Source organism: Cryptomeria japonica, chromosome 2 (assembly GCF_030272615.1).
Source record: "Cryptomeria japonica chromosome 2, Sugi_1.0, whole genome shotgun sequence".
Taxonomy (NCBI): Eukaryota; Viridiplantae; Streptophyta; class Pinopsida; order Cupressales; family Cupressaceae; genus Cryptomeria; species Cryptomeria japonica.
The window spans coordinates 281823005-281842125 of NC_081406.1; positions in this window are offsets into that span (position 1 = coordinate 281823005).

Here is a 19121-nt window from a genome sequence, read left to right on the forward strand (position 1 = left end):
ATAAATAAATATTTTTATTTGTTTATTTTCTTTTTATCTTTCTCAAAATTAAAATATTTTATTTTATTTTATTGCCTAATTAACTAACATGTGGAGGAATTAATAAATAATATTTATTAATTCACGACTCATTAGTGGGCTTTCTCGAGTGGATCTAGAAAAGAAGTTGGGGAAAGGGGAAATAAGGGTAGGAGTGGTGTGGCAGAAGCCAGAGGATGGTTGGGTGAAGGTGAACTTCGATGGGCTGTCAAAGGGTAATCTAGGGCCTTCAGGGGTTGGATTTGTTGGTAAGGATTGGAAAGGGGATATCCTGGCCATTGGGGCTACGAGATTGGTGGATGGTATGAACAATAAAGTAGAGGTGCAAGTAGCATTGTGGGGGGTGAGGATGGTGCAACATTTATCAATTTCTTATTTGCATCTAGAGGGTGATTCACAAATAATTGTTCACGCCATTATGAAAGGCGTACTGGATTCTTGGAAAATTAATAAATACATTCAGTTAATTAAAAATGAACTACAAACCTTCCATTATTTTTCTCTCACTCATTGAGAGAAGAAAAAGAGTTGGCCAATGTAATTTCCAAATCAGCCACATCATTGCATGAGGTGGGCAGGGAAGGTGTGTAAAATGATTACCAAGATGTGGAGTTGGTTGATGGGTGAGCCATATGTCACTAAGTGAGTAAAACTTAATGATCATTAAATGTGGATTTGACAAGGGGTGAGGTGGTGCATTTTAAATGCAAGGGTGGGCATCCATTTTGTACTCCCCATGTAGAGGTGTGTAGAGGAATCATTTAAGATTGCGATAGGGGGGTCATTGGGAGAGCAAAAACTAGTGAGCATGGAGGCAATTTTTTTCCTCCACTCCATTAAACAACAACTTGTCTTTTTCGGGAATATTTTTGAGAAAAGGCTTAGGGGTTTATTTAAGTTTGATGATCACATCTTTCTATAGATTTTGGAAGTGTTTCTTGGTGAGGAGTATCTACATTCAAATTTTTTTTGTAGAATGAACGCTAAAATTGTCTCCATGGTAGTTGTGTGGGGGCTAGTTTTGGCTCGAAGGAGGAGGTGGTATGGGTGGTGTGAGTGTGTGTCCCTGATCATTCACTATATGGGATGACCACTCTCATGGCAAGAGTGAAGGTGGGTAAAGGATTGTGATAATAATTTGGAGAAGGCATAATGCAAGATAGGATCGACATGGATTTCTAGCTCTCCATCCTTTGGAACGATGGTGTTGATTGTGAGGCTTGGACGAAGGAGGCATGTGTGGGTTGGGAGGCTTTGAATGACTATGTCTATAAGATGGAAGTGGAGTTGTGTTTGGCACAAGAAGCAAAGAACGAGAACACAGAGTAGAAAACAAAATTTTCTCCTGAGGATTTTTGGGTCAATGGCATAAGAAAGAAGAAGAAAAACTTGTAACTTTTGTTTTAGTCCCTATTTTAGGATATGGTGGATGGTTGTTGGGTTTTTTTTTTGGTTTAATTTTTATACAATGTAATTATGGTAGTAAACCATATTATGGAGGTGGTTGGTTAATGGTTTGTAGGTGGATAGGATGTCATTTTGGGTGAATTATGGTTAGTGGTAGGGTATCTTTGGGATTCAGGTGTCATAGAAGTTAGTAGTTTTGTCATGCTCAAAGACTGATATAGGGGATAATCCCTGATTTCGTTATATTGTATGCTTTATATTACTTTTATATTAATAAAATATACTCAAAATTATTGATAAAAAAATATAATTTACTCCACTTATCTACTTTTCATGTTAATTTGTCTCCAATTCTAACTCTTCCACCTTCCATTTTCCTCTCCATTTCCCACTCCCACTTGCTAATTTATCTCCCCATGTAACTCTTCTCTCTTTCCATTTTAACTACGCCTTTCCTCCACTTTTTCACGTTACTCGTCTTCATTTCAATTTTTTCCTCCACTTGAAAATGCAATTTCCTATTTATCCTCACTTAGTAAGTCTTCTCATTTAATCTTGTTTGTTGATCATTTTTAGTCTCCAATCAACCTTAGCCATCAAATCAATCCCAATTCAACTTTAAATTGGACTCTCATTTCTCATTCTCACAACGATGATATTTTGATTATCTTCACAATCACACTATTGATTTGCCTTTGCTTCATCATATTTGTGCACTCATCTACTTGATCACAACATAACATTAGAGGAGAAAGAAGAAACAATGGAGAGCCATCAAGGGAGTGCTATGAATTTGGTTTTATTATGAGTTTGGTTTTGAATTTATTTCATTATGCACTTTGTTTTAATAGATTCATTGGTGTGTTTATGTTAATTTTGCATGATATTAGCTTTTGTGGTTCACTTATTATATCTTGTATGTTCTAACCTATTTTCCTAGTCGATGGTTAGATCTATGATAAGAAAGTACATGCATGATCAAGCAACTTAGATTGAGTAGGTTATTTTATATTGAAATGAAAACTATAGAATATGTATAGGATTGAAAATGAAATCCAAAAGTGCACCTTTTCCTAAAGGTTGAGTTGATATTGATGTAATGAGGGTGTTTGAGGCATATCTCTATCCAAACAGTAGAATGTTTTAAAACAAGTCTAAAATTGGATCTTTGAGACACTTTAAATGCTCCCAGTCAAATTTGGACCTCTTCTAGGAGGACCATGACATCCATAATGCCTTATTCTAGGATCATGGTGCCCCAAGCACCTTGATCCAAACACTTTCCATTGAAATTTGGCAATGTGCTTTGTTTCTAGGTCCTGGTTACTTTTTGATCTTCCTAGCTCCACTGGGTACCTGTATTTGCACTTGAAAGATGGAAAATGGTAGAGTATTATGGATAGGGATTTGCCTAGGTCAAAGTCCAACTTTGGAATCAATATTAATTGAAATAGAATTTTAATTGGAAAGCTTTCCTTTTGAGGGAAAGGCTACATTTGAAATTAAAATTCTTAAATGTAAGTGATTATACCTTTAATAGATGACGCAATTCTCTTAGAATAAGTTTCCCCCTGTGTTGATGTAATAGCATGATAAATCACATAAAATCCATCATGAAATCATAATTAAAACATAACATGAATATGCCTTGATGTAGTGTGTTGTCCCTTGGATCAGATCTACTCTTGAAGAAGAAGAATTGCTCTGGAATTGAATGATAATGCTAGCATGAGATGAGATGTTGAAAATGAACTGGGGAGGATGCCTTATATAGGGATTTTATAATTAAAATAACCTTTAGGCTAGGTTAGATTTAGTGTATTTTTGAACGAAGCTATATTCTAATATGGCGGGACCGCCCAATTATACTCCCAAAATTTAGGGTGAAAAGAGTGGGACCAGGAGGTGTGGAGCGACATGATCCTGACAAATTTTTCCCAACTTTTTAGAAATTCAAGATAATAGGGTTCTAATGCTAATTCCAGCTTAGTGGCTCAAAACATGATGTATAAATATGATGAATACTAAGAGGGGGGGTGAATTAGTATACCAATAAATATTGAACTCAAACACTTTAACAGTCTAGCAGTGAACCAGTATAACAGTTTAACTAACAAACTGGTTAACACAAATGCAAACCAAAAAGTAAGTAAGGCATTTACCCACAGAAGCCCAATCACCATAACACAAGAGATTTTGACGTGGAAACCCAAATGGGAAAAACCACGGTGAGATGAAACTCACAAGTAACTATCTGCAGAATAGTAACCAGACTGCTTAAGGTCATATAATGTTCTTTACCAGAACAGATCTTGTTAGGAGATAAGTCTGATTAAAGACTACCTTGTGAGAGGATTTTAGATCCACGGATGTGAATCACCTTGTTAGAGGATTTACAAAGGCTTTTCTGGGCCTACCCGATTAAGGGTTTCTGACTTGTCAAAGATGTGAGTAATCAACAAGTGAATGATCTAGCAAATAATACAGTCTGCTTGGTTAGATCCATGATAGCTCATTGTTAATGCATTTTAGCATTACTTCATTCTTTAGTAAATCCACACTCTGTTACAGCACACAAACTTTTTCTTCTCTATTAAGATCGCACAAAAACTCATCAACCACCAAAAACCCTAACAGCTACACACCCTAAAACCCTAGACATGATGTCCTTAAAAAGGAATCTAATTTCATGTTGGTCCAATAGGATTACATTGCAAGTTCCTAGGTTCAGTGTATCTAGACACATTTGGTAACACGGCACAAAATCACCGTCAAAGTGTCGGTAGATGGTAACTCATCACAAAAATATACCGGTTGGTAACTCATCACAAAGTATTGTCTGTTTATACAACTTTACCGATTACCGATTGGTAACTCAGAGTAATACTGGTTTAATTATTAAATAGATTACCGGTTGACAAAAATGAAGACTGGGAAAATGATAAGTGTTGCTTTTAGTTCCTTTGCTCCGTTCCGCTTGAGATCCTCGAACCGCTTGAGGTCTTCATGCCGCTTGAGATCGGTAAACACTTTCTGCAAAACACCGATAGTCTAAAGACTACAACATAATACCAGTTTGGAACAAATATCGGTTGAGCATAATTCATACATTCAAAAAGTAATCTCAAAGCAAGTGTGTGTCGATCAATGACAATCACAACATAAACATCAAAAATGCTAACAATCTCCCCCTTTGGCATTGATGGCAACACTTAGGAAAATTTTGACATCTAAGTGTTTTATAACAAAAATATGCCATAATAAAAATTACTCCCCATAAGCATATACACTGTCCCTTTTGTAGAAAATACAATGTATACTACTCCCTTACAGATATAAACATGAAAGTATACATAGCATGCATCAAAAAATTTCTATACCAGAATACTTCTCCCCCTTTGCTAACAATGACAAAATACAGCTGAATAACCCCTGTTTCTATTAGCGGAATAAACGTTTATGATAATAAAGAGTGAAATTTGTCAAAAACAAATTTAAAGTCCAACATAAATTGCTTCATGGATAAGGAACATGACTCAAGCAATGAGGTAGCAACCTCATTCTTTGTTTGCATCTGATAGACCTGTTCTTCCATGGCATCCAAGGTACTCATCTCTTGAGTGACCGTAAGGGCATCTAGATTGACATAGCATTTTTGAAGTATTTGCAATCTTGGTAGTAGAACCAATTGTAATTCCTGCAAATCCTTGGTTCGGTTGCTAATCTCCAAATTAATTCTTGTAGCCTGAAGTTGAAACCGGTGAACGGTTTGCCCATAAGCGGTAAAGGAATCATATGGAGTCTTGAAGGTGCTTATGAATGTCTGCAAATCAGTTTGCAGTTTGTCTTTCTGAGCAAGCACGTCATCACAGAATAGATGGGGTTGACATATCTTATTGAGCAGTAATTTCCCATCATCCATTGCATCTCTGATGTCCTTCTGTGCCTTTTGCAGATCGGATCGGAGCTCATGTAACTTTTTCACCAAGGCAATGTTCAAAGCCTTTTGATGCTCCTTTTTGGCATTCACTTCAGCAACCTCTTCCAGGCTTTGTACCTAGTCCTCCACAACTATGCATAAGAGTTTCAGTTGGGCCAGAGAGGAATCGGTAATAGGGAGGTTGGTACCAGGTATCAAACTGGTAAGAGTGTCCACCATAGCTTGGATCACGTCTTGCTCCTTCTTCCTCCTTATCACCTCCAAGCGATCTTGAGAAAGCTTAATGCTTTGCAGCAACTCTGATTTGTTTGCAGATTGGAGGTCAATGGGACTGGTAATGTCAGCCGGTTTGGCTTGACTACCGGTTGCCTTTGGGGTCTCCACTTGAGTGCTCTGTGTCGCTGCCTCCTTCTCTTTAGCCCTTAGCTTGTCCTCTTTTACCTTCTTTTTCTCCTCTTCCTTTGTCTTCCTTTTCTCTTCTTTCTTCTTCTCCTCTTCTTTCTGCTTCTCTTCATCTTCATCCTTCTTCTTCTTTTCCTCTTCATGCTTCATCTTCTCCTCTTCCTTTCTCTTCTCCTCTTCCTTTTTCTTCTCCTCTTCCTTTTTCTTCTCCTCTTCCTTCCTTTCTTCTTCCTTCTGTTTCGCTTCTTCTTTCGTTTTCGCTTCCTTCTTCTTCTTCTCTTCCTCTTGTCTATTATTCTCCTCTTCTTTTCTCTTGTCCTCTTCATGTTTCCTCTTTTCTTCTTGTTTTCTCTTTTCCTCTTCCTGTTTCCTCTTTTCTTCTTGTTTTCTCTTTTCCTCTTCCTGTTGCTTCTTCTCTTCTTGTGCCTGTTTCTTCTTTTCTTCTTCCTGTTTTTCCTGTCCTGTCGCTTCTGTTGATGTATCCAGAGTAACATCTTCACTGTTCAAGGCATTAACATCAATGGGTTCCATTTGATCAGTGATCGGTACTCCTTCACTGTCATATGCCTCATCCGATTGATTGATTTCTAGTTCTTGCTTAGCTTTCCTGTTGGCTTCTGCCACTCGGTGCAACTTTAGAGCGGATTGAGCAAGGGAGTGGGTATCTTTTACCACTTACAGGACTTTTCCTTCTAGCAACAGGAGTCTCCTTCTTCTCATGAAGAATAGGCCCTTATATGTTTCCACCACTTTATAAAGTTTTGATTTAGGTACATCAGGAAAGTATTGTGCAAATACTTCCTCTCTTATTTTCTGTTCCTTCTCTATGGCAATGTGCCACTTGTTATCTAAAGAATTATATAAAGAATCAGGTGTCTTAGATTTAATTTCTGATGGCCACCGGTCATTAATACATAAATAATTAATGACTTCCTGTTCAACTTCTTCCTTTTCATCATCATTAAAATCATCAAAGCACTCTTTCAAATCACCAAGCACTTTTCTTCTAATATTCTTAATAGTTCTTTGACAATGTGTCAAAGGTTTGTAGGAGGAAATATCAATATTTACCGGTGTAGATGTTGTCGGTTCATTCTTTATCTTTTTCCTCGTTTGCCTAGTCTTCTTAGGTTGTTCTTCAGACATAGTGTCCTCTGAGTCCAGTGTGTTGTCTTTTGTCTTTCGCTTTCTCTCAAAGACTTTGGCAGGTGCAACTTCCGGTTTCTTCTTTGCTAGTGACCGCTTGGTCACTTTGGGACTTGTTGCAGTAACCGATGCCGATACTGAAGGCACCACCTTTACCTTCTTTACTGAAGGTTCTTCAATTGGTGTAACCCTTTCCAAATACGTGTCGGTTCTCTTTTCCTTTGGATCAAGGGGTGAGGTGAGTAGGGTAGAGGCATACCCATCTAGCATGTCATACATTACCTCATATCCCACGGGTTCCAATTCTTCCTGTCTAGGCTCAACCACCTACATTATGCACTCATCAACTTTGATGGTGAAGTAGATGTCATCTTCATATTTCTTGACAATATCACCTGATATTCTCACTCTTTGGCTCATTTTGCATCTGAACTCATCAAATTATGTGTTCAGAACTTTCAGATAACCGGTTCTAAATGCTTGAAGGCTTTCCTTGATTTGCTTTGTAACCGATTGGTCGACAGACCACTGAATATTTCTGACTTCTGAGAAGTAACCTTGGAAGTAGAAGAACAACCCAACCAATAGTTGTCCAAACTTAAATCTCAAGGCATTGTCCTATTTAATCAACTTCAGGTTTATCAGAAGTTGCCTTTGCATACAGGCGCATAAATCAAATGATGCATCTTCTTTGATCATCCTGTAAGCAGCATTTACCGCTGCAGCAGAGACAGAGTTGATCCTGCTAGCATAAAATGTCTGGTAACCTATTACCATGCAGGCATATTTGACCAGATCGTCCTTGATGGGATTGATGGTCATTCCCCATTAGTCACTCATAGAACCGGTGAGTTGGTCATTTCCATTTTGTCGATCTTCCTTAGGGCTGGCACTTCACTGACGTTACAAAAACCGGTGATGGCATGAATCACTTCTGGTGTGATGTCATGCATCCACTCTAAGTACATTTTATCACCGTGCACTCTGCTTAGAATGATGTGGATGTGATCATCTAAAAACTCTTCAAGGAAATAGACTGCATTGTGAATCTTCTTCTTTTCCAAGATGTTGAATTTCGGTTTGATCTTCTTGTCCTTTCCACAGAATAAGCTTAACTAAGAATGGATCATCAGAGATCCTAGGTCTTCAATTTTACAGTCAATATAGTATGAAATACCTTCCTCCACTATAACACCAATGGGTATTTGAGATAGGGCATTATATTTTGCCTTCTCTAGGATGAAGTCTACTGAATCAATGGGTGTACTGGAACTAGAGTGTGATGCGGAAGCCATGATAAACAGAGAAATTTGAAAAATACCTTCATAAATTAAAATTAAGGGCTTGCAAATTACACTTCACCACACACTCCTTCGGTTGCTGAAATACCGCTTTGTGTTCTACACTTGACCGATTGATATTAGCTTCTGATTCTTCTTCAAGGTTTTAAAAATTCTTCGAATCGCAATCCAAATTGCTTTTCGTCGCTCAGCACTTAAAAACTTCTTCGCTCAAGAACTGATAAGTGAAAAATGACTTGAAAAATCCTTTTAAACAAGTTCTTCACCTACCATAATAAATGCTCCAGTATTAGGGTGTAAACCCTAATTTTCCTTTTACCATTTCTGGTCTTCTGCTAGTTGACAGGTATCACATACCGGTTAAGGTCTTTTATTGGTGTAAACTAGGGGTCCGAAACATTTCACTGTTTTCTCCCCCTAAGCTTTTCTGATGCTTAGTTTGTTGGTTCAGTTACTTCCACACTAGGTGCGGAAACCAATTCTTCTTGAGACACTTCTTCTGCCTTCTTCTTCCAGGTTTTCTTCATATCCGCTTGAATAGTTTCAACATCAATCTTTCCTTTCGGAGTGATCGATATATCATCTGATATGTTCTTTCTCATTTTGCAAAATCTTGTTGTATGACCCGGTTTGTTGCAATGATAGCAAATCATTCCAGGTGCTCTCCAAGGTCCATTGTTCATGTTTCCATTCTTCCTTCTGCATGTTGCAGCAGTGTGACCACTACCATGACAGATCAAACAGGTTACTCTCCATCCAGTTGTCACTTGATAGCCACTACTTCCTAACTGATGATTATAGGTATTAAATCAGTTTGGGTTTCGGTTCCCATAGGGTTCAGAAAAAACTCCTTGACTCCTTTGAGGATATCTTCCGGTGTTGTGCATGACAGACCTGCATTCAAATGCTCTATGCCCAAACTTGTTGCATGCATAACAATTACCATTGAATCTATTGGGTCTAGGCTTATCATTTAGAAAATAAGGAAAATTATTGTAAGCCTTACTTCTACATACATTAGCAGTGTATCCTTCCTTGAGACAATTAAAGCAAACAGGTTTGAACTTTTGCTTACCTTTATCCTTTGGTGCCAGTTGCTTCTTTAATGTTCCATATTTTGTTCCAGAGGTCTCACCTTCCTCATATTTAGAGAAACCAAGTCCATTAGTATTCTTTACCGGTTTAGCTGATTCAAGCTATTGCTCTATCTTAACAGAGCTCTTATTGAATTTCGCAAGTATTTCCTTTGACTCGGTAAGTTCTTTGGCAATAGCAGCATTAGATTCCTTCAAGGTTACATTCTCAGAAATAGACATGTTTATTTTACCTTGCATTTCCTCTTTTTCTACTTTGTTGTCTTGGAGATGAGCGGTAAGTGCACTGATCTCTTGCTTCAGCTTGGAGATCTCATGATCTTTGTCTTTTACCAGATCTTCAGCTTTCCTCCGGTTCTCAAGCTCTTGACACATTCTAATAGTCAGTCCTTCAAGTTCCCTTCTTAGGTTGGCATTGGACTCATTCAATTTTTCAACTTCTTGAACTAGGGCTTCCATGTCCACTTCATCAGAAGAACTATTTTTAGTTAGCTCCATCAATTTTTCAGCGTGCTCTCTTCTTTTTGCCTGAGAGGCCTTATATTTGACTTTAAGTTCATCATAGGCTTACTCAATTTGAGTGAGCCGATGAGTGAGTTCCCTCACAGTGTATTCCCCCATATCTCTTTCCAAGTGGTTAGACTTATAGAAAGGTTGGCTCTGATACCAATTGATGAATACTAAGAGGGGGGGGTGAATTAGTATACCAATAAATACTAAACTTAAACACTTTAACAGTCTAGCAGTGAACCGGTATAACAGTTTAACTAACAAACCAATTAACACAAATGCAAACCAAATAGCAAGTAAGGCATTCACCCACAGAAGTACAATCACCATAACATAAGAGATTTTGATGTAGAAACCCAAATGGGAAAAACCACGGTGAGATGAAACTCACAAGTAACTATCTGCAGAATAGTAACCAGACCACTTAAGGTCAGACCAGTTAAGGTCATACAATGTTCTTTACCAGAACAAATCATGTTAGGAGATAAGTCTGATTAAAGACTACCTTGTGAGAGGATTTCAGATCCACAAATGTCAATCACCTTGTTAGAGGATTTACAGAGGCTTTTCTGGGCCTACCCAGTTAAGGGTTTCTGACTTGTCAAAGATGTAAGTAATCAACAAGTGAATGATCTAGCAAATATCATAGTCTGCTTGGTTAGATCCATGATAGCTCATTGCTAATGCATTTCAGTATTACTTCAGTCTTCAATAAATCCACACTCTGTTATAGCACACAGACTTTTTCTTCTCTATTAAAATTGCACAAAAACTCATCAACCACCAAAAACCCTAACAGCTACACACCCTAAAACCCTAGACATGATGTCCTTAAAAAGGAATCTGATTTCATGTCCGTCCAATAGGATTACATTGCAAGTTCCTAGGTTCAGTGTATCGAGACACATTTGGTAACACGGCACAAAATCACCATCAAAGTGTCGATGGATGGTAACTCATCACAAAAATATACCGGTTGGTAACTCATCATAGAGTATTGCCAGTTTATACAACTTTACTGATTACTGGTTGGTAACTCAGAGTAATATCGGTTTAATTATTAAATAGATTACCGGTTGACAAAAATGAAGACTGGGAAAATGATAACTGCCGCTTTTAGTTCCTTTGCTCCATTCCACTTGAGATCCTCGAACCGCTTGAGGTCTTCATGCCACTTGAGATCGGTAAACACTTTCTACAAAACATCGATAGTCTAAAGACTACAACATAATACCATTTTGGAACAAATACCAATTGAGCATAATTCATACATTCAAAAAGTGATCTCAAAGCAAGTGTGTGTCCTCAATGACAATCACAACATAAACATCAAAAATGCCAACAAAATATGCAAAATATGTTTTGGAATTTGAAATTGGGGTAGGATTAAGGATAAATCAAGATAATAAAATATAAAGGGCACACCTAGATATAAGGGCCCAAATAATTGTGTGGTGATGTAATAAAATGGAATAAGACTCCTAATATTGAATTAAATATTAATCGATTACAATAAATGGCCTATGATGTATAGAGGAATGATGAGTACTAAAATGAGTGCTAGAAGAGTGTGAGATTGGACACACTTATAAAGGTATACAATTTACAATGCTACATTTAGCACCCACTATAGCAGAGAATGAGATTATAGTCATACTCTAAGTAAACTAGAAATATAGAGATGAAGCATTTGAGAGTAGGATAAACTAAGTATAGGAGAACACTAAATTTGAGGGGTGATCAAGCCCCCAAGCATAGGATCCTATCAATCCATGCAAGTAAGCTTTAAATATAAACATTAGAAAACAATGTTAGTACTAAAACAAACAAAAAATCCAAGTCAACTAGTTGAAGAGATCTCGATAATCAAAATGCCTCAATTGCTAATATCATTCATGACTTGTTATTGCAAGAGCACAAGTGGACTTGTAGAGATAATAAGAATATACACTAGGAGAAGAGACCATGATCTAACACTAGCAAAGTGTGTTATGCTATGGGCTCATGGGAGAGAGAGAGAAGGAACATGGATTCCACAATATAGAAAAGTGTGTTATGCTAGGTGATCCATGAAGGCGATTAGTTTTGGGAATGAGATGCGAGAATGAAAAAAATCCAAAATGATATATAAAATAGGGATGAAACATGAGTATGCAACAATCCCATAAATGGTAGATATAATGAGGATTAAGCATGGGGATAAAATAATCCCATAAATGATAGATAAAATAGGGATGAAAAAATCCCAAATTGATAGTTGATGGTTGAAAATGCAACTTGGAGGCTACATCAATGCCCCTCTCCCCCCCTTAAGATGTCAACATAGGCTTATGTTCATATCTTGAGGTAGAAAAGGACATAGATAAACACCTTCATCACCAAGGAGATAACCTTTAGGAAACAATATTCATGCCATCCAAGTCAAAGAGGGCATAGCTTTGTTGATCCAGAGGCTTCTGAGAATGATCCAGAATAAGCTAGAGGTGATAAAATTGAAAAATACCAAAAATCTAATTTTTCAGTATTTTCTACATTTTAGTAAATCTCATTTTCGGAGGTCTTCGGAGCAGAATTTTGGGTCAAAAGTGTTGTCGGTCCATTAAATTGATAAGCCAAAGGCCATCATCTTAAGGGGCTGAAATTATATCTCTTCAAGACCTTTCCAATGATGTAAGCCATTTCGAATTTCGAGTTGTGAGAAGTTGGGGTACCTAAATTCCTACTTTTTTTTTGAAAAAATTGTAATTTGTTTGCTATTTTATTTTGCATAGACTCTTCATTTTTGAATCTGTAGGATTCTAGATACTATTGGAATTCCATGTGATGTTTAAAACTCAGTTTTGGATAATATGATGGGATTTTTGATGCATACAACTCTGGATTTTCAAGTTCTTGCTATTGTCCTTTTTATTGAACACTACTTGCAAGTTTGCGCTTACCTTGTATTGTTACAAATTCATCATTGAATTTAGATTATTAGTATCAAAGTCGGTACACTCATGCATGTCACATTATACACAGTCTGGTTATCAGAGGTTGGGATTGGAAACACATAATCCATCAATTTATCTTTCCTTGAGGCGTAATCATCTAAATATGGCAAACCCAAATGTAGATTCTATTAAGGCCATGGTGGAAGAAGCCCTGAATAAGTAAAGAGAAGAAATGATGAGTTAGTTTTCATAGATTTTATAAAATCCCTAACAATCAAATGAAGGAGGAAAACCATTCAGTGCTCATACCCCTTTCAAGGTGCAAGTAAATTTTGATATTCCAAATTTTGAAGGTAAAATTAATGCAAATGCTATGGAGGATTGGATAACAAAACTAGATAGGTATTTTTCTGTGAATACCTTTTCAAATGCTAAAAAGATAACCTTTTCTCTCCTAAAAGTTGAGGCACATGTGAAGCAATTGTGGGAAAACAAAATCACCGCAAATAATTTCGAGAACGGATTGAATGGAATAATGGATAACGATCCTACATGGAACGAATTTGTTGAATTCATCAAAGAGGAGTATTTTCTTGAAGATACGTATGAAGAAAAATATATGGAGTGACAATTATAGTGGCAAAAGAATGACCAAACTGTACAAGATTATACCAATAAATTTCATGCTTTATCAACAAAGCTTGGTATTCAAGATTCAGAGAAGCGTCGAGTTTTGAAATATCATAGTGGACTGCATAAATACATTCAAACAGAGATGTATTTCTTGAATATTGAAACATTGGGGACTGCTTATAAGTATGCTACAAAAATTGAGGAGAAGTTCAAGCAAAAGGGGAAGAAAGAATTCTTTACAAATAATAAATTCAAGGGGGAGAATAGCAACAAGTTCGCAAGAAAACAAGATGCTACTAGTAAGTCTGTTTCTCAATCACCAGTATAGAGCATGGGAACAAAAAATACACCTAAAGATATGGGTATGTGGTGTGATTTACACAAAATCTCTCGACATGGTACAAAGGATTGTAGCGCTACAAAAAAATTGATGACAGAGACACATGAAGTAGAACAAGAGGCTGACATGTTGCCCACAAACTCCTTCGAACTGAAAAGTGGTGAAATAATTATTGAAGCATATCCTTGTGCCACTATTTCCATTACAAAAATTATACATTGAGAAGATGAGGAGCGTTTATTTCATTCACAGATGTGGGTGAATGGAAAGGCCTTACATTTCATAGTTGATAGTGGGAGTCTAATAATATAATCTCTGCTGAAGGGGTAAAGAGACTAAACTTGAAGACAAAACCTCATCCACAACCATACTCCATGGGCTGGGTGAGTCAAGGAAGGGACATCCAAGTAAACAAGTAGTGTTTCTTATCCTATTCCATCAAACCATTCAAAGATGAGATTGTTTGTGATGTAGAACCATTGGATGTATGTGATGTGCCGCTAGGACAACCATATGTGTATCAATGTCATGGTGTATATGAGTCAAGGCTAGGTAGTGTCATTGTCAGGGTGAATGAACAAAAGTATCAGATTCCTGAGGTAAGCTCTGCAAAATCTGCTTCTTTAATTAGTGCAAAACAATACGAACGTTTGATTTCTCACACTAGTGCTTTTGTATTGCTAATGATACGGATAGAAGGGGACAAGAAAATCATAGGCAACAATAACACTAGAACTGCAACCACCTCTACTCAGCAGAAACAAATGGACTCAATATTGACAAAATATTAGAATATATTTAATTCACCAGTAGAGGTTCCTAAGCACTGTCAGGTAAAGCATTCAATTGACATTATTCTAGGGACACCCTTACCAAATGGGCCAATGTATAGGAGGTTGGTTGTAGAAAATGATGAGATCAAACTCCAAATTGAGGAGTTAATTCAAAAGGGCCATATCTGGCCAAGTGCATCTCCTTGTGGTAGCCCAATCATTTTGGTTAAGAAGAAAGATGGCTCGTGGAGACTATGCATTGACTACCGTGCTTTAAACAAGATCACTATAAAGAACAAATATCTAATTCCTTGAATTTATGATCTCCTAGACCAAGTTTGTGGGGATAAGTTCTTCACCAAAATTGATTTGAAGTCTAGATACCACGAAGTACCAATTGACCCTGTAGATTCTTTGAAGACTACTTTCAAGTCTAGAGAAGGGTTGCTTGAATGGTTGGTGATGCATTTTGGGATAGCTAATGCCCCTACCACTTTCATGAGGATGATGAATGATATTTTTAGACCCTTCATTGATTCTTTTGTGGTGGTCTACCTAGATGACATACTCATCTTTAGTAGAACATGGGATGAGCACTTACAACATGGTGAGCAAGTACTTCCAACATTGCAACAACACAAACTCTATGCCAATAGATAAAATTATTCTTTTGGATTAGAGAGCATTCAATATTTAGGTTACATTGTGGACAACAGGGGTGTTCATGTAGATCCTGCAAAAATTCAAGTTATCAAGGATTGGCCTTCTCCTACGAAAATCACATAGGTACGTAGCTTCTTGGGATTGGCCAATTTCTATCACAATTTTGTGCTTGGGTTCTCTAATTTAACATGGCCTATGAATCAAGTACTTAGAGGTGGGTCTAAGGCAAAATTTGTTTGGACAGAGGCACAAGAGAGAACTTTTGAGGGATTGAAGAGTAGGTTATGTTCAACACCAATTCTGGCACTTCCAGATCTACAACAATACTTTGAAATCAAGACAGATGCATCTCATTATGCTCTAGGGGCAGTCCTCATGCAACATGGTCACCTGGTGACCTATCATAGTGAGACATTTTCTAATATAGTTCGCCGTTATCCGACATATGACAAGGAGATGTATGCGATTGTGCAAGCTTGCAAACAGTGGAAGCACTACTTTCTAGGGAAAGAGACTATCATTCACACAGACCATAAACCCTTGCAATTCTTGCAAACCACAAGGGAAGTCATAGAATGATAGACATCAAAGGTGGTCAGCATTCTTGCAACAATTCCACATTAATATTCATCACAAAAAGGGTAGTAGCAACAAGGTTGTAGATTGCTTGAGTAGACCCCCAATTGCATCACTGCTCATAGTATTGGACTCTAGTGGACATGAGACAACAACTTGGCCTAGTATGTATTTCGTGGATGATGATTTTTTTTAAGTCTACACTTAGTTGGCATGGGGTAAGCATGTTCCTAGATTTTACCTACAAAATGGCATCCTTTGTTATATGGGCCATATATGTGTCCCTGCAAAAGAGAGGGGGGAAATGATATGGGAGGCACATTATAGTCACACTACAAGAAATTTTGGCATTAGAAAAACTTGTGATGTGCTTTAAAGGTATTTATTTTGGCCTAAGATGCAATATGATGTTTCTTCTTATATTCAGTCATGTGTAGCCTATGCAATTGCAAAGCCTACAAATCATAAGAAAGGATTATATATGCCCCTTCCTACTCCTGATAGACCCTAGCAGTCTATTTTCATGGATTTCATGTCTAGTTTACCCACTACTAAGCATGCTCATGACTGCGTATATGTAGTGGTGGATAGGTTTTCAAAGATGGCCCATTATGGTAGCCTGCAAGAAAGGAATTTCTACAAAATACACTTCCAAGCTATTCTTCACCCATATTTGGGTCCATTTTGGGTTACCACAGAGCATCGTCTTAGATAGAGATAGCCAGTTTGTTGGAAATTTTTGGTTAGCACTTTGGGCAATGATGGATTCAAAACTCATAAAGTCCACAACCTTTCACCCACAGACAGATGGGAAAATAGAAGTAGTCAATCACATGATTATCCACATCCTTTGTATGTACCACTCTTATCATCCTTGCACTTGGGATGAGAGTCTTCTATATGTGCAACATAGTTACAATCATGCCATTCATGGTACTACCGGTCATAGTCCCTTTAAGGCGTGTTTGGGATATCAGCCTTTAGCTCCACTAGATATATTTCTTCCCACCATGGAACATGAGCCAACATCATATGTAGAGAAGGAGGTAGACAAGGCTTCCAAATTTATTGACAAAATTCATCATTGTAGCAACAAGTCCATGAGATAGTGTAGAAAGCAAATGAAAAATACAAACAACGACATGATGAGCATCACACACCATATCATTTTCAGGTGTGTGACAAGGTTTGGCTTCATTTTCAAAAAGAAAGACTTCAAGGGCCACATAAGAAACTCTTCCCTTTGTGATATGGTCCATACACTATCCTCAACCAAGTCGGAGAGAATTCTTTTGAATTGAATATTCCACCATTTTTAGGCATTCACCTTGTTTTTAATGTGGAATTACTTTGTCCATATTTTCCACATTTCCTGGAGACCTCAGATGTTGTTGATACAATTCATGTTGGCGAATTAAACTCGGAGACCATAACTCCATTAGACAGTGATCATATTATTGATGTTCTCATGAAGACTCTTCATGGCACACAAGTTCCTTTGTATTGTGTTGTCCAAGCAGGGAATCATCCACGTCAAGGCACGTGGTTTATTGGTGAGCAAATTGCTACACGATTCCCTCATTTGTTGTAGCAGGTTAGTGCAATGGAGCCCATTGCCTTTCAAGGGGGGAGGAATGATCCAGAGGCTTTCGAGAATGATCCAGAGCAAGCTAGAGGTGATAAAATTGAAAAATACCAAAAATCTAATTTTTCAGTATTTTCTACATTTTAGTAAATCGCATTTTCGGAGGTCTTCGGAGCGGAATTTGGGGTCAAAAGTGTTGTCGGTCCTTTAACTTGATAATCTAAAGGCCATGGTGATAAGGGACTGAAATTAGTTCTCTTTGAGACCTTTCCAACAATGTAAGCCTTTTCAAATTTCGAGTTGTGAGAAGTTGTGGTACCTAAATTCCTAAAAAAAAATTGAAAAATTTGTAATTTGTTTGTTATTTTATTTTGCATAGACTCTTCATTTTCTAATTTATTGGATTCCAGAGACTATTGGAATTCCATGTGATTTTTAAAACTCAGTTTTGGATAGTATGATGGGTCTTTTGATGCATACAACTTTGGCTTTTTGAGTTTTTGCTATTGTCCATTTTATTGAACAATACTTGTAGGTTTCTGCTTACCTTGTATTGTTACGAATTCATCATTGAATTCAGATCATCTGATGAGGCAAGGAAGATATAGTTGTAAAAGAGATGTCTTGCAATGAGTGTAAAGGGGTCCTTTTGAGGGATACATGATTAACAAGGGAGTACAAGAGATCTTTGCGTAAAGATATCTACCTCCAAGAATAGAGGAGATCTTTAATAAAGATAAAATATTTGAAAGGTGTAGGAGACTAAGAATACATACCTTCTCCACTACTTAAGAGAAAGGGTATTCTTAGTGAATGATTGCACACTTTCACTAAGGAGAGATGATTCATAAAAGACAAACCATTTCAAGGAATAATAGTTCCTAAACAAGGAACACACATGTACTTGCATGAAGGATAATATATGCAAGAAATGACATCAAATTATGGAAAAATGCAACTCAACAAAGGATAAGTGAGTCCTTGGAAAGAAAAAGTGATTGAAAGGTTATTCTTATCCCCTATGTATTGATACAAGAATAAATAGACTATTCTGTTGCTCATTGAGTATTATTTCACTTGAAATTGGATCACCATGAATGACAAAGAGCCCTCGGTAAGTAAGCTAGAAATATCACATAGTGAGGCGCAACATAATAGGAGCTTAAATGTTATGTGGAAGGAATAAGATGAGAGTCCAAATTATTGCCATAAAGTATTTAAATGATACCGGTTACAATAAGGTGTTAAATTTTATCCCCCAAAATCAACACACTCATTGATGGAATGGCCATGGATTTGACAATACTTGCAAAAAGAAGGATTTTGTTGATTTTTCTTATGATTCTTTTTGAGGTTTTTCTAATGAAGAGTAATCAAGTTGGCTTTAATAATATCATACAAAATACTATCTTGTTGTGATGAGATTTTATAAGAATATGAATTAGACAATGGGGGAGGAGATGTTGACAAAGAAGGAGGTTGGAAATCGAAACCTTCTTTGGATTATTAAAACTTTGTTGTGCACATTTTAAATCATGTCCATTGCATCCATGTTTAGAATCAAATGTAGGTGTTTAAATGTCTAGAGGAGAGGGTTCATTCTTAGTGTCAAATTCTAAAGAGCTCCCATCATCATCAAGACATGTGTTGGAAGTAGTGGTGGGAATTGATTTAGAAGAAGCTTGGATAAATGACACACGAGGCTCCTTCAATGCCTCATTCTTAGATTTAGGGATCTTATACCTATTAAGGGTAGGTGTAAACTCTAATGTACCCCAA